General features: G+C 46.7%; 1 protein-coding gene and 1 pseudogene across 1 annotated transcript in view; both read left to right on the top strand.

The window, feature by feature from the left end:
• LOC147889782 (DNA topoisomerase, type IA, core) overlaps positions 1 to 12,631 on the top strand; it is a 139,670-nt gene that overhangs the window by 59,438 nt on the left and 67,601 nt on the right. The gene's annotated exons all lie outside the window — the stretch shown is intronic.
• LOC147889783 (uncharacterized) lies at positions 1,401 to 6,669 on the top strand (annotated as a pseudogene).

The raw sequence follows: 12,631 nt of genomic DNA, 5'->3' as shown, positions 1-12,631 counted from the left end.
ATCAGGGAGATGATGAAATGCAATGTGGTTGTACCAGACTTCCAGAGCAAGGGTATCCAGTGTGTGGTCAAGTGAAATGTTTTTGGGGTCATGTAAAGTCAAGTCATGAAGGGTTTCTTTTAATATTTTCTTGAGTCAATGTGCACTTGCATGTTACAGGAATTCGATATGTTTTGGTGCCCACGTCAAGGGGCTTTTCATATGTGTATATGGGAAAGCATGCAAGCTTTAATGTGCATGCTAATGTGTGTGGGAATTGTGTGACTAAAGGTCCAAAATGTGCATTTAATGTGATTTGGGGGAAATGTCTTGCGAGTGGTAAAATGTCACTAGTGAGGTGGCAGATTAGGCTGAGGTGGCTGGACAGATTGAGAAGGCATCGTGCTCATACATGTGGCTACGTAATAGAAGAGGAAGGAGTCGGTGAAGGGCGGACGAGCTGTACGAAAAGCTGTGTGCATAAACGAAGGGAGCGCCTATGAAGAATACGGGCTAGTACGTGATGAGAAGGGAGCTTTGGGAACAAGCGTAGTCTTGCATCGGATGGCGTGCGTTGAATGAAGGCTAGAAAGAGCCGTACGGGTGGTACGGAATCTGAAGTGTAGGTTTTGTACGGGCTACAGTACGAGATTGTACGGGGTGTAATCGTCGATTAGTACGGATTGGTAGTATGGTGCCTTGATTACAGGTTGAACAGACACGTACGGGTCATTAAAGATGGCTTCTACGAGCTGTGCGGAAGATGGTCGTCATTAAATGCAGACTGTACGGATTTCTGTGTGGTTGTACGGGCCTGCTGTCGTACGTATAATTGTACGGCTGCTTGTACGGTGAATATACGTGCAGGTTTTCAGATGATGGTACCCGCCAGTTCTTCTTTTGAACAGCTTGTGGCCTTGGGAGTCGTGCTGGCCATTGAGCAGTGGGCTGTGGGTTCATAGTGTTTTGAGGCTGACTGCTTTCTGAGTTTTTTTTGGGGAAACGTGCAGTTCTAAGTTCAGTTTGTTTCGGGCTGTGTAGTCTCTCCCCTCTTTCAAAAAGTCTGGGTGTGTTCTAGTCAGATTGTGTGGGAGGTTGACTTGTTACTTGTGTGCTTTGGATACCCGCTCTGAAAGTCAGTGCATAGGCTCTAACTTAACTTTTAAGAGCTATCATATTACAGTACTGATCCCAAAGAAGTCCTGAAGATACGATTTTGTCTCTAGAGTTGGATTCTGAAGAAGTGGATATGATTGTATGGGGTCAGCAATAAAGTATTGAGTCATTTTTGTGTTTGTCTGAGGACAGTCTTGTGTTTCTTTTTTTTTCACATCATTGTGTTGGCGATCCTGCTGGGGACGGTCTTTGTTTTGGTGAGTGAAAGTCCACCCAAGCCAAGGAGTACTCAGTGATCTTGGAAAATGGCTCAAGATTTTGCAAGATTTTATGGTTTACCCAATGAAGACCCCGAAAAGTTTATTGAGAATATGGAGTTCACAGCTCTTTTAAAAGACAGAAATGCACCCGAAGTGTTGCTGCAAATTTTATTTTTTTGCTTGATGGGAGAAGCCCGTACATGGTTGCAGGAATTTCAGGCCAGTTTTCAAAATGAGCAAGGAGAACGCAGGAATCTCACTTATGGAGAGGTAAGAAGTGGTTTTTCAGCACGGTTTGCATGTACCAGGGATGCAGATGGAGTATGGAGGGAGTTATGTGCTTTGTATCAAAGGAAAGACCAAACTGTGGATGATTATGTGAGTAGATTTATGGTCATGTGGAATAAATGGCAGGCAATTCTTTTGCTAGAAGTACCACCTCGTGTCATAAAGAAGGATAGATTTATTGCAGGATTAAAGCCTGAGATACGGGTGAAGGTTGAGGTGAAGGACGTGCCAACTTTTGAGGAAGCCCTGAGAGTGGCTAAGGAGAAAGAGAGGAAGCAAAGAAGGATGATTCAGTTGGAGTATGGCGTGCCCGTTGTTCCTTCTGTTATGGAGATGCCTGTGCAGAATGTAATTGAGCCAGTGAGGCCAGAAGAAAAGAAAGAGGAATCAATGAAGGATGAAATTCATGAAATGGTTGAATTAATGAAGAATCTCAGCTTAAACCTTATGGCAGGAAGAGGATGAGGTCGGACTCCAGGTGGTAGAGGAGCAGGTAATGCATCCAATTCAAGTGTTCAAGCACCTTTGCAAGGTGGGAGAGGACGAGGAGTGTACGCTCCGTATGTGCAATGCTTCAATTGTCTAGATTGGGGACATTATAGTACACAATGTGATAAGCCCCCCAGAGTTGGCGGTGATGTGTGACCACTTCCTTCAAATTTAAATGATAGGTCAACTGATCATGGAGTAGAGATAAAAGAGCCTGGACCTTCAAGTAGTAACGGAGTAAAGAAGGTTTCCTTTGAAGATAAAGGGAAAGGTAAGTTTGTCAGCGTGCTTGGATTGGAAGAGAGTGATTTGGATTGGGAAGAGAGACAGGGATGAAGAAGGAGAGCCAAGTGTTAAAAAGAGTAAGCAGGTTGAAGATGTTGTTACTTACTAGAGGAAAAAGGTGAGGAAGCCCAGACAGAAATACAAAACAGCTGATTATCCCTTGGGGAAGGAGCAGGCTGAATATGACTTGATTGCTGATTTGTCTAACAGAAAGGTGGATATTACTTTTGCACAGATGGTTGGGCTTTGTCCAAGGCTGAAGGGAGAATGGAGGAAAGCTGTAAATCCAGGTAAGAAGAGAGTTGTGCATAAAGTAGCAAAAAATATTATGTCTATATCAGAGCTTCCTGATATTTGCCCTTCGGTGGAGGCATGGCATAAAGGATATGAGCTTGGAGAGGCATACATTGATGGAGGTGCCCAGATATGTGTGATGACTCAATCTTGTGTTGAGAGGTTGGGTTTGGAGGTTACTGATCCTTCTCACTTCCGAATAAGAATGGCCAACCACGCCAGAGTGAAGAGTTTGGGGGTAGTGAAGGATTTGGATGTGGAAGTCTTCAATGTGCATTGCAGAATAGATTGTCATGTTATGCCGGCAGGTATGGGTGCTTACCCTCTCATTTTAGGCAGACCTTGGTTGAGGAAAGTGGGAGCTATTCAAAATTGGGGGAAGGGAATAATCTCAATATATACATCTAATGGTAAAAAGTTCAGTTTTGATATGGTAAGTCATGCTGAGATATCAAGCCCAATCGAGGAAGAAGAAAAGTAGAGTGAGACCACGAGTGAAGAAGAAAGTAGTACTACTTCTGACAGTGATGAAGCTCAGGTTGCTTTCATTGAGGGAGTGAACTTTTTGGATACACGTGAGCAGGCTGAAACTGTACATCAGTTAGAAGAGGACAGATTTGAAACAATGGAGGAGTTTATGCAATCTAAAGAGGCACCTGTCCCAACACAGGAATTAGTACAGCAAATGATTAATCCAGATCTTACTCTGAAAGAAAAGGAAGAGTATTCAGCCATGTTGCGCAGGTATCCCCATTTATTTATCACATCGTATGAAGAGATTAGAGGGTGTAAAGGGAAGCCTTTGAAGATTGAATTAAAAGAAGATGCAAGGCCGGTATTTCAGAAAATGAAAAGATTGAGTCCTGAGCAAGTGAGAGTACTTCGAGAGGAGGTGGTCAAGTTGCTTAAGGCTGATATAATTTTTCCCATTGTACACTCTGACTGGGCCAGCCCTGTGGTTATCGTACCAAAGGAAGATGGACGATGGAGAGTATGTGTTAATTACAAACCGTTGAATGCTATGACGAAGAGTAATCACTATCCTCTCCCACATGTGGATGACATACGGGATAAGATAGCGGGTCATGAGATGTATAGTTTATGTGATGGGTATTCGGGCTATTTTCAGATTGCAATTGCTCCTGAAGACCAGACAAAGACAACTTTTATTACTCCCTGGGGCTGCTTTTCTTATAAGAAGATGCCTTTTGGTTTGAAGAATGCTCCCTCGCATTATCAGGAGAACACAAATGAGGTACTTGCCCCTTTTCTTGATAAATTTTGCAAGGCTTTTATTGATGATATTTGTATTTTTAGTGATCGGAAGGATCATTGTTCCAAACTGGATCAAGTACTTGGGAGAATTGATGATAGTGGAGGACAGCTTAATCCCAAAAAATGTAAGTTGGCAGTGTGGCACGGCCAAGTATTAAAGTATTGGGTCATGTTGTTTCTGAAAATGGAATAGAGCCAGACCCTGAGAAGATCAAAGCATTGGTTAACACCTCCAACAGAGACAAGGCAGTTGCATACTTTCTTGCAAAAGGTTAAGTATCTTTCCAGATTCATTTCTATGCTTTCTCAAGTTTTGTATCCATTACAACAAGCAGTGAAGAAGGTGCCTTTGCAATGGACAAGTGAATGTGGAGAGGTTTTTGAAGCAGTCAAAGAGATTGTTGGAAGTGTGTCAAGTGTTAAAGCTCCTGATTTCGATAAGACTTTCTATGCCAATCCTTCAGTGGGGCCGGATGCATTGGGAGCCATTTTATTGCAGCAGGGAGAGCAATCAAGGTATATGAGGCCTGTGTTCTTTGCTAGTAGGGTAAAAAGTGAAGCAGAGAAGAAGTATTTAGCTGCTGAATTGGTATCAGCCAGCTTTGTATTTGCATGTAGAAGATTTCGGAATTATTTACTGCCTCATTCTTTTGTGGTACTTACCAGTTGTACTCTGTTGCCACAACTTGTGAATGGTACTAATTTTTCACGAAGTATGGTGAGATGGGTAACAGAATTGCAGGAGTATACTTTTACTTTCTTGGTAGAGAACTCAACCAGAGCAACCCTGGCCGATTTGCTTACTTATAAAGATACTCCTATTTTAGTCAAGGAAGTGGAAGATCATACTGAAAGAGTGCAGGAAAAAAGTTTAGAAAACAGCTATACCTTGTTCTTTGATGGTTCTTACAGGAAGAGTATTGACAAAGCAACCGGTGGAATGGTTGTCTATGATCTTGATGGTAAGGTAATTCGGAAATCAGGTTTTCCCTTGAAGGTAAGCAGTAATAATGAAGCTGAATATGCTGCTTTAGCTGAAGGTTTGCAATCATGTTTGAAGATGCGAATAAAAAGACTGATCATAAAAGGTGATTCAATGCTGGTTGTAAAACAGATTCTGGGGGTATGGAAGATAAAGCATGAACATTTAAAGAATTGGGTTAGTATTGTTAAAAAGTTACTCAGACACTTTGATGCATGGTTGTTACAGCATGTGGACAGAAACTTGAATCATGAGCCACATGATGCTGCTTGTGGAGAGGAAAATGTTCAGGTGTGTGTAGTAAAAGTTCAAGAACCTTTGTACAGAGGGAGAGAGTATCTTTCGAATGTGGAGGCTTTCTTGCTCACAGGAAAAGTGCCAGAAGAGGTTCCGAAAGAAAAGAGGTATAGATTTGTTAAGACTTGTGAGCCTTATTGTCTTATTGACGATGTTTTGTATATGAAGGGTGCAGATTTAGTCTTGAGAAGAATCCCATGGCAAGCTGAGATCATGCATGTGCTTGAGGCAAATCATGAGGGGATTTGTGGCGGACATTTCGCATTCAAGACAATGCTAAGAAAGATACTAATGGAAGGGTATATCTGGCCCTCTCTACAGAGAGATATAAAGCATTGGTGCAGATCCTGTTTACAATGCCAACAGATGGGAAGAAGAGTATTACATCCAGAGCTGAGAAATCTCATCATAGCATACAACATATTCGAGAAGTGGGGGATTGATGCAATCGGTCCACTTCCCATGACTTCAGGAGGTAAGTGTTACATTCTCACTGCGGTAGAGTATCTTTCGAGATGGGCAGAAGCACGGTCAGTTGCTTCAGTCAATGCTAAACAAGTGAGCAAGTTCATATATGAAGATATATGTTGTAGATTTGGAATGCCTCTGGAATTGGTAAGTGATAAAGGGCCTGGATTTAGGAGTGAGCTGGTTGACTTGTTATGTGATAAGCTCAGAATTAAGCATAGATATGCTACTCCCTATTATCCTCAATGTAACAGTAAGAATGAATATTTCAACGGAGAGTTGATTAATATGATGAGTAAGATCATGAAGATGTATGGGAAAAGCTAGGATCAAATTGTGCCACAAGCATTGTGGGCCTACCGAATAGCAGTCAAGGAAGGTACACAGTTTTCTCCTTTTCATCTTGTATATGGAAAAGAAGCTATGTTGCCATTGGAAGTAGAAATTCCAGCTCTGAAGTTGCTCATGAAAATGGATGAAGAACCTAACACCGAGTATGAAAGAAGGTTGGTTGAACTACAGGAAGCTCAGCTTGATAGAATGAAAGCAGTTGAACACTATGCTCAGACTCAGGAAAAGAATCAAATGAAAGCTAATTTGAAGTATAAGGATAAGAACATCAAAGAAGGAGACTTTGTATTAAGATATGACAGTAAACTGGATAGTACTTTCAAGACTAAATTTGTGACAAAGTGGGTGGGTCCTTTCAGTGTGTTTAAGAAGTATTCAAATGGATCATATCAGTTGAGTGATTTGGATGGAAGTTTGCACACCAATCGAGTGAATGGGTACCGGTTGAAGAAGTATGTGATAAGAATAATGCAAGTGTCAACATGTGGGCCAGTTGTGATGGAAAAAGATGCATCTTGTGAAGTTTTGACTGAAGATATACTTGCTGCAGTGCAGTTTATGTTGGCTTCAAGCTGTCAAACATGAATGTTTGCAGCTTTTTGGTTGGGCTAATATGATAGGATAAAATCTGTATATATTTTTCTCCACATAGATTGTGCATGAGGGTAGACACTGAACACATGATAGTGTTAATTTGCGGGTTGTGTGTGAATAAGCCAATGTGTTAATTTGCACATGTAAAAGACCTTTTTATTTTGAACTTGAAGGACTAAAAGTTTTTTGCAGGGACTTATCAGGGAGATGATGAAATGCAATGTGGTTGTACCAGACTTCCAGAGCAAGGGTATCCAGTGTGTGGTCAAGTGAAATGTTTTTGGGGTCATGTAAAGTCAAGTCATGAAGGGTTTCTTTTAATATTTTCTTGAGTCAATGTGCACTTGCATGTTACAGGAATTCGATATGTTTTGGTGCCCACGTCAAGGGGCTTTTCATATGTGTATATGGGAAAGCATGCAAGCTTTAATGTGCATGCTAATGTGTGTGGGAATTGTGTGACTAAAGGTCCAAAATGTGCATTTAATGTGATTTGGGGGAAATGTCTTGCGAGTGGTAAAATGTCACTAGTGAGGTGGCAGATTAGGCTGAGGTGGCTGGACAGATTGAGAAGGCATCGTGCTCATACATGTGGCTACGTAATAGAAGAGGAAGGAGTCGGTGAAGGGCGGACGAGCTGTACGAAAAGCTGTGTGCATAAACGAAGGGAGCGCCTATGAAGAATACGGGCTAGTACGTGATGAGAAGGGAGCTTTGGGAACAAGCGTAGTCTTGCATCGGATGGCGTGCGTTGAATGAAGGCTAGAAAGAGCCGTACGGGTGGTACGGAATCTGAAGTGTAGGTTTTGTACGGGCTACAGTACGAGATTGTACGGGGTGTAATCGTCGATTAGTACGGATTGGTAGTATGGTGCCTTGATTACAGGTTGAACAGACACGTACGGGTCATTAAAGATGGCTTCTACGAGCTGTGCGGAAGATGGTCGTCATTAAATGCAGACTGTACGGATTTCTGTGTGGTTGTACGGGCCTGCTGTCGTACGTATAATTGTACGGCTGCTTGTACGGTGAATATACGTGCAGGTTTTCAGATGATGGTACCCGCCAGTTCTTCTTTTGAACAGCTTGTGGCCTTGGGAGTCGTGCTGGCCATTGAGCAGTGGGCTGTGGGTTCATAGTGTTTTGAGGCTGACTGCTTTCTGAGTTTTTTTTGGGGAAACGTGCAGTTCTAAGTTCAGTTTGTTTCGGGCTGTGTAGTCTCTCCCCTCTTTCAAAAAGTCTGGGTGTGTTCTAGTCAGATTGTGTGGGAGGTTGACTTGTTACTTGTGTGCTTTGGATACCCGCTCTGAAAGTCAGTGCATAGGCTCTAACTTAACTTTTAAGAGCTATCATATTACAGTACTGATCCCAAAGAAGTCCTGAAGATACGATTTTGTCTCTAGAGTTGGATTCTGAAGAGGATATGATTGTATGGGGTCAGCAATAAAGTATTGAGTCATTTTTGTGTTTGTCTGAGGACAGTCTTGTGTTTCTTTTTTTTTCACATCAACGTGGCGGTATATTTTGTTGTGGAGTCTGTTGTTGGAACAAAGGCTCGAGTACAGTATCAATACTTTGTGGGACCAAGTCATGGATTGGGTCGTGAGCTTGTTTCTCAGCCTCAAATTGAGCTTTTTCATTTTGGAGCCATTGTTGAAGTATCTGAAAACGAGCCTTCTCCACCTCAACATGCGGGAATGAAGCTTCTTTAATTTGAGGCTCGGGAGTTGATGTGGATGAGCTCGGCTGCTCATTGCTTGGCGGAGGTGGAGGCACTTGTGCTTTCTTTTTCAGAAGTCGCTTGGGTTGGATTGGAATGTTAGGGTCCTTGGTGGCCTGTTTCTGTTGGCGTATAATTACATTGACAAGTTGTGACTTTACACTTGTCGGACCGAGACTTTGATGGTCCACCCCAATGATGCCAATGGGGACGTTAGGCTTAACCTCTGTTTGTACCTTATTTTTCATGGGACAATCCATACAGGCATGTCCTATGCCACAATCTCTGCAGAGTGGTTGGAAAGTAGCTGGGCTACCACGATGAGGGCACTCTGCAATCCCATGATTTTCTCCACAACCGTAACATTTGATTGATGCGCAAAATGTGTTGGGTCGTACTTGATTGGCATAAACTGGTATTAGACCCTCTGCACCTTCTACATAGTACACTGGGTACTCTGCTTCATACTCAAATAGCGAGTCTACTTCCTCGGCTTGTAATTGATGTATGGGAACTGCCTGAGAAGCTGGATTTGGTGCTCTTGGATACGGTCATGGATTCGGATTCCTGAGTAGTTGTGGGACTTGTGTCCGAACGGGAACATGGTTTAGCCTCGGAGTTGGTGGCGCTTGTGTAAGTACCGGTTGCCTGTATACTGGCATGGGTGCCGCTTGGTATTGTGGAGGTCGAGGCGGATTGTTGCGCATGTTGAAGATGCAATTGCTCTCATCATGGCCGTCGACGACGCAGATATGGCACCACAACCGTGGCGGTGGATTTGCTTGTGCAGTGATCCTGGCTCTGAGGACCGGGCATTCATTTGCTGTATGATTTGCCAGGCAGTGAGGACACCAGACATTTTCTCGCCGTGAATTTGTTTGATTTGGCGGCTGAGACAAGTGGAGTTTTTGATCCATGGCGTGCATCATATCTTCTTTCAGCTTCAAGGTCATGGCCTCTAGGCGATCTTCATTGGATGTTTCGGCAGTGTCCTTTGATTTACCCTTTTTCGAGTGCTTATCTCGTGTATTTTGATCTGCCGTCATCACTGCTAGTGTCTGAGTCTGTCATGCCATCTTCGATGTCAATGGCTGCCGCATGAGCAGCACTGAATGTTTCATAGCTACTTATCTTTTTCTTATCCTTTCGGATTTTCTTTCTTAGAATTGCTATGAACCATGCTGTGAGGTACTTTGCATCTGGGCGTGGGTCACATTTGGCGATCAATCTCTTCATCTTTCCCAGGTATGTGCGTACATCTTCTCTTCGGCCTTGTTCGATCTTGCTGAGTTGGAGAGCGGGATCGTCTTGTAGCCTCTCCGTTTGAAAGCGGTGTTTGAATTCGGTTTGAAGTAGGTCCCATGTGGCGCGTTCTTCCACGAGAAGGTCGAGGTACCATTCTGACACTATCAGTTAAGGCCATTGGAAACCAAGCCACCTTGGTTTCATGGGATTGATCACCACCTGCTCGACATGCGGCATCAAAATGCTGGAGGAAGCGGGTTGGGTCTCCCCTACCATTATATTTGGGAAGTTCTAGTTTTCCCAAAGGGCGTCGACCTTGATTGTTGTGATTTCGTCGATTGAAGAAGTTGTCAGCCTCTGCATCGAGCTCGATATCCCCATCATTGTCATGACGGCGTCCAGCCATGTTGGGGCGTGGAGGAGTTAGAGGGAGTGGTTGAATCTTAGGGGGGGATTCGGGGTAGAGGATTGGCGGGGGCGGTTGTTGCAGTGGAGATATATGCGAGTGTGGCGAGCGTTAGAGTCGAAGGCGTTGGTCGGAACGTAGCTGCATGCAGAGTGTGCGTGATTTGCCAAGGGTGTCGCTATCCCAAGTGCAGGTGGATGTAGCTTTGTTAGGAGAGTGAGAGTGGTGTTAGTTTTTGTAGGGATCGTCGTGTTAATAAAGTGCTAATGTTGCCTACGTGTGTAGGGAAATGTGCCGGTGGCAAGACGAAGCGTTAATCAGAGGTAACGACGTGAAAATACGAGTGAATTAGTGCAAAATGAGGCCCACACGGGGCGGAATGAACGAGTGCTAGGGGTGCCGAAATGGTGTGCAATGGGCTGGAAAAATATCCCGTAGCGTGGTGTTTCCGTTTGTGAAATTTGGGTTCAAACGGGGTTCAGTTTGGGTCCCAAACGGATGAATTACGAGGGGATAAAGGAGGGGTAAAATATTGGTTTTGGGGGGGTGAGGGGGCAGAGCCATGTCCTAAGGGTGGTGTGAATGGACTTTAGGTCCAACTGAGGGGTTGAAACCAAGTGACTCTAGTTAAGGAAACTAACCTTGATCCTCCCAGTTATTATAACTGGGAGGTTTGACTAATTGTAGTTAGTTACTAACTGAAGAGTTAGTCTAACCTAACTGAGGGTAATCCTAATCGAACCTAGTCTAACTAACTGAGGGTTAACTAAACTAACCTAACTTCAGTTATTGCTAACTTAACCTATGGGGAACTAATCTAACTAAGGTTGACTAACTAACCTAGTTATCCTAACCTAACTAACCTAATCTAATTGTAGTTAATACTAATCAAACTAAGGTTAAAGCTAACCCTAGGATTAGTTTTAGGTTTTTTTTTTCATGTGGGGGGCTTTCATGCGCCCGGGGAGGGGGGTGGGTTTTCGCACAAGGGGGGTTGCGCACAGGGGAGGGTTTGCGTAGGGTGGGTAATGGGAGAGGGGGCGGGGGGTGAGGGGGTGCGAGGCGTGGGGGGTGCGGGGGGTGAGAGGCGGGGGTGAGGGGCGCAGAGCGGGGGCGGTCGGGGCAGGACGGGGACGTAGAGGGAGCAGCAAGCGGGGGGCGGGGCGAGGCGGGGTAGGAGGCGCGGTGGCGGGGGAGTAGGGAGCGGGGGCGAGGGCGGCGCTTTTGGCGTCGTCGTGGGGTGGGCGGGGGGTGGAAAGGGGTGGGCGGAGAGCGGCGGGCTGGGGCGCGGGCGAGGTGGGCGGCGAGAGGGCGGTGAGCGGGGGCAGTGAGGGGGTGGTGAGCGTGGGCGCTCCGGTGGTGCCGCAGGCAAGGACGCTCCGTTGGTGCCGTGAGGCGTCTCTGTGAGACATTGTCGCGGGACGGCCCGAGGGGGATTACACGCAAGGGGGGTTTTAGAGAGAGGTAGAGAGAGGGGTAAGGGGAGAGAGAGAGGGGGTGGGGGAGAGAATGAGGGGGAGAGAGGAGAGAGAGAGAGAGAGGAGGAAAGAGGAAGGAGAGAGAGAGAAAAGAGAGGGGGGGAAAGGGGGAGAGAGGAGAGAGAAAAGAGAAGGGAAGGGAAGAGAGGGGGGGTATGGGGAAGAGAGAGAGAGAGGTGGAGGGTGGTAGAGAGAGAGAGGGTATGGGGAAGAGAGAGAGGGGGAGGGTGGTAGAGAGAGAAAGAAAGAGAGAGTGAAAGGGGAGGTAGTAAAGATGGTGGAAATGGGAGGGGGAGGTGGAGATGGAGGAGGAGGGGGGAGATGGAGGAGGAGGGGGGAGATGGAGGGGGGAGGGGGAAGTGGAGATAGAGGGGGAGATGGAGGGGGGAGGGGGAGGCGGAAGTGGAGATAGAGGGGGAGATGGAGGGGGAGGGGGAGGGAGAGGGGGGAGATGGAGGAGGAAGGGAAGGTGGAGGGGGAGGGGGGAGGTGGTGGGGGTGGTGGGAGAGGGGAGGGGGAGGGGGGAGGGGGAGGTGGACAGGGAGGGGAAAGGGAGGGGGAGGGAGGGGGAGGCGGAGATAGAGGGGAGATGGAGGGGGGAGGGGGGAGGGGGAGGAGAGGGGGAGGAGAGGAGGGAGAATGAGAGGAGAGGGGGAGGGCGAGGTGGAGGTGTGAGGAGAGGGGAGGGGAGGGGGAGGGGGTGGGGGTGGTGGGGGGGGAGGGGGGGGAGGGGGAGGGGGAGGGGAGGGGGAGATGGGGGGAGGGAGGGGGAGGGGAGATGGAGGAGGGGAGGGGGAGGAGGAGGGGGGAGGGGGGGGGAGGAGGAGATGGAGGGGATGGGGCAGGGGGAGGTGGAAGATGGAAGGGAAGATGGAGGGGGAGGGGTTGGGAGGCGTGGGAGGGGGGAGGTGGAGATGGGAGGGGGAGGGGAGGGAAAGTGGAGAGGGAGAGGGAGATGGAGGGGGGAGGGGGAGCGGGAAGTGGAAATGGAGGGGGGAGGGGGAGGCGGAGATGGAGAAGGAGGGGGGAGAGGGAGGGGGGAAGAGGGAGGGCGAGGGGGAGGGGGAGGTGGTGGGGGGTGGGGGAAGGGGGAGGTGGAGATGA

Source organism: Dipteris shenzhenensis, chromosome 20, assembly GCF_047967505.1.
Source record: "Dipteris shenzhenensis isolate YYH24624 ecotype China chromosome 20, Dip_SZ_1.0, whole genome shotgun sequence".
Lineage (NCBI taxonomy): Eukaryota > Viridiplantae > Streptophyta > Polypodiopsida > Gleicheniales > Dipteridaceae > Dipteris > Dipteris shenzhenensis.
Note: the sequence above shows the minus strand (reverse complement) of the source record. Positions and strands in the feature narration are given on the sequence as shown.